This window comes from Ananas comosus, unplaced genomic scaffold (assembly GCF_001540865.1).
Source record: "Ananas comosus cultivar F153 unplaced genomic scaffold, ASM154086v1, whole genome shotgun sequence".
Taxonomy (NCBI): domain Eukaryota; kingdom Viridiplantae; phylum Streptophyta; class Magnoliopsida; order Poales; family Bromeliaceae; genus Ananas; species Ananas comosus.
This window is the reverse complement of record NW_017891101.1, coordinates 8,042-12,057: the sequence shown is the minus strand read 5'-3', so window position 1 is coordinate 12,057 and position 4,016 is coordinate 8,042. Positions and strand designations below refer to the sequence as shown.

The 4,016-nt window shown below is 44.3% G+C and overlaps 1 long non-coding RNA gene across 1 annotated transcript; it reads right to left on the bottom strand.

Moving 5' to 3' along the window:
• Nucleotides 1-435, bottom strand: LOC109704638. Its single transcript, XR_002214443.1, has 3 exons — nucleotides 346-435; nucleotides 181-248; nucleotides 1-64 (listed from the first exon to the last, which is right to left on the bottom strand). It is a non-coding gene; the product is annotated as an uncharacterized LOC109704638 (long non-coding RNA).
• Between the last annotated feature and the right edge of the window lie 3,581 nt (nucleotides 436-4,016).

Here is a 4,016-nt window from a genome sequence, read left to right as displayed (position 1 = left end):
CTATTACAAGGCTCCAAGTATCCACAAGAAGTCCCACAAACGGCTCAACGAAGCCCCAATGCTGCTGAAAAACAAACGTCAAGATCGGATTAAATCTACGGCCGAAATGTCCGATTTCGGCTCAATTCACATCTCATATCAAGTAGTAACATAAATCGCTGTTTTGGTTCACTTTAGTACCTCCAATTAAGTCTCTAAAGGCTTCTCAAAGCCAACCAAGGATGACCCAAAGGTCGGTCGAACTCCCGCTGCGATCAACACCAACACGACATCAAAATCATCATATATTAGCAAATATAGTCGGAATCTTGCGAATTCAGTTTTCTAACTGAAATCCCTGCTTACCTCAGGTTAGAATACCTTCCAAACCAGCTTCTAAGAGTACAAGTTCAGCTCAACGAGACTCGAAGACCTGCTGCGAAGAGAAAATTCCAAATTGCATCAATAATCCGCGTATAGTTCCGATTAAGCTTCATAAATGGCTAAATATTCCGCTTAAGCTTCAAAGTAGCTTATCCCTGGTCTAAGAAGGTTAAATCACAGCTAATTAGCTCATCTTTAATGGCTGAAATCTCAGCCTAGCACAGCAAGAAGCAAAAACCCGAAATCATTACTCAAATCGACGAATAGGACGTCGATAACGGCGAAAGTGAGGCGATTACCTTCTCAAGCTTCCAACCAGTGACCTGCTGGTCCAGGGCTGCGAAAACCCGTCCAAAACACTCCCTCACATGTCCACAAGGGCTCTGCGACGCTCGCAAACAGCGAAGAACAAGCGCGGCGACGAAAACGAGCAAAATCGGCGATTTCCTCGTAGAGAGAGAGAAACCCTAGAGAGAGAGAGAAAGAGAGAAGGAAGAGCACTTCTCTGAGCTCAAACATGCATATCTGAACATCTCTGGTCGAGCTGGGGTCTAATAGATAGGGATCAAAGGTGAAATTACCAAACTAGCCTTGCTGCCAGATTTCTGCCAGTCTGTACCGGTACAAGGTGATGGCTGTACCGGTACAACAAGCAGAAAAAGGCTGATTTCGCCTGTTTGCTACAATTTCTCACTTTTAACCCTCCAATAACTCTCTAACTTGTTCAAAAACTTGTCCAAGTCATTTAGAACATGTAGAATAGTTCCACACTTCATTCCACCCACTTGAACTCTGCAATTTGCGAAAGTCCAGTGTATTACATTCACCCCTCCTAAAAAGAAGTTTCGTCCGCGAAACTTGTAAGCACTTACCTCAAGATTCTATCGAGAATAGGTGGGGATAGTGCTCTAACATCGCACTCTCCAGTTCCCAAGTGGCTTCCCGTTCATCGTGATTGCTCCAAAGGATCTTCACGTAGGGTATCTCGCGATTTCGAAGCCGTTTTACTTCCCGAGCTAGGATTTTTACTGGATGCTCCTCGAAGCTCAAATCTTCTTGTAAATTCACTGGAGTACTCTCCAATATGTGAGTTGGATCAAAAACATATTTTCGAAGTGTCGATACATGAAACACATTATGTACTCCCGATAGATTTGGCGGCAAAGCAAGCCGATACGCTACGGGGCCTATCCGCTCCAACACCTCGTAGGGTCCAATGAACCGAGGACTCAACTTTCCTCGAATGCCAAATCTCTTAACTCCTTTCGTCGGGGAAACCTTTAGGAATACATGATCGCCAACTTGAAATTCCAATTCTCGCCGACGTTTGTCCGCATAACTCTTTTGTCGACTTTGAGCTGTCAGTAGACGTTCTCGAGCAAGTCGAACTTTAGCTTCAGCCTCTTGTAATACATCTGGACCCAAAACCAATCTCTCACCCACTTCACTCCAATGAAGTGGTGATCTACACTTTCTACCATACAGGGCTTCAAACGGTGCCATCAGAATACTTGCGTGATAACTGTTGTTATAAGCAAATTCAGCCATAGGCAAAAACTGTGGCCAACTGCCCTGGTAATCAATCACACAGGCCCGTAACATATCCTCAAGGGTGTGGATAGTACGCTCGGACTGCCCATCTGTAATATACCGAAAATAAAAAGATCGAACTTTAGTCAAATTGACCAAAGTGCGAGGATGATACACTTCGAAAAGTCCGCAGGTGTTAAAATGAGTAAAAGTGAGTTACGGGAGGTTTTCGAGAGCTGGAGAATCAAATTCTGCAAAACTGCAGATTTTGAGCTCTCGGGGACCGGTCCCTGGTGGGAGAGACCGGTCCCCGAACGCGTGCAGAATGAGACAGCCGGAAAATCGGCTAAGTCCTGGAGGTTAGCTCTCGGGAACCGGTCTCTGTCTGAGAGACCGGTCCCCCAGAGACCGGTCCCCCAAGGAAGGACCAGATGCATTGCGCGCGGCTACTCTGGCTGCGCAGGGTGGACCTTCGGGGACCGGTCCCTGCTCGGGGAGACCGGTCCCTGCCTGCGAAAACTGCCCAGTCCAGGCAGTGTATTAAGATGAAAGTTGAGGGGTTTATTAGCAATTTTGCAACCCAAGGGTTATGTTGGGGCTGAGAGAGCCTTCCTCTCTCATTCCCTCACCCTCTCACACTCTCTCCTCCCTTTCTCTCTCTAGAAGACAAAGAAGGAGAAGAAGAAGAAAGGAAGAAGAGAAGGAAAAGAAGGAGAAGAAGGTGAAGAAGCAAGCTTTTGGAGCAAAGAGGCTCCATCTCCTTCCTCTCTAGTGCAAGAAAGGAGAGCTTACAAGGTAAGCTCTTAACCCTAATGTAGTAAAACCCTAGAAATGGGTTTGAATAAACCTAGAAATGGTTTTTATGGAGCTTTTAGAGTCTTTTGAAGCTTTCTTTTGCTTCTTTAGAGATCAAAACCTAGATTTGCTATAGAGGTGAGCTTGGACCACCTCTAATGGTGAAATCCAAACTAGGGTTTTGGAAAGCCTAAGAATGGTTCTAATGGACTAATTAGAGTGTAATGAAGCTACTTTTGCTTCTCTTTGAGATCAAACCCTAGGTTTTGATGTGCATTGGAGCTAGGGCACCCAATTTGGGGCTTTTGCTCATGAGGGTTTCTAAGTGCAATTGACCCTCCAAAAACCTAATTGGGGGTATTTCCGACGCGTTGGTGCGCTCGGATTAACGTTACGAAAAGTCAAGGTAAAGTTATGAGCGAAATGGCCTAATTAGGGTTCGTTTTGCCGCAGGTAAAGAACGAGGCATCTAAAAATCCTAAGAAAATCATTGGAGCACCTAAAGAGACCTACAAGGTGGGTGGTGCTTCTCAAACTCATTGAAATTCTCTCTATGCCTAATGTGTCATTCTTTGAGCACATGTTATATGTATTGTTGCATGCATTTTAGGGTAAAGTAATGAAAAGAATGTGATGATGCATGATTGTGAGTACAACTTGCATAATGTGATGGTTAAGAACCTTATGAAAGTTAAAAACCCTATATGTATGCATGAGAGAAAAGTGAGCACCCAAAGTGAGCAAAAGAACAGAGTGGCACAATGACATAGATCGAGTGGCATTCGGTGAAGCTAATGAAAAATGACACTAGAGTTAGTGTGAAGTAAAGAATTAAAGTGATGTAAAGAATGATGAAAATGACGACGTGTAAAGCTAAAGTAAAGTGGGTAATAAGAACAAGAATGCTAGAGTTAGCAAGAGTAAAGAAGTGTAAAGAATGTAATTGCATGAGTTTGCAACATAAAGTGATGTAAAGAACACTAGAGCTAGTGTAAAGTCAAGATTGAACTATAATCCTTTGAGTTAAGGATATGCTCATACTTGCTGTTGAGTTCCGTGCTCGAGGGCGGTCGCTCCCCCTCGGGCGATGCGCTCCGGAGTTATGCATTCGGGTTGGAGTAGACCCGTAAGGACGGTCCTAGCTGGTGAGTACCTGCGATGATGGACTTAACGTGAGGCAAGTTAATGTGGCGAAACCCCCGGGTTAGCCTTAATGATTAAAGAGCAAAGAACAAAGAGCAAAGAACAAAGAGTAAAGTGAAAAGAACTAAAGAACATGCATAATCTGCATCTATTAATGTTGAGCATATTCCTTGCTTTTGTTCAGG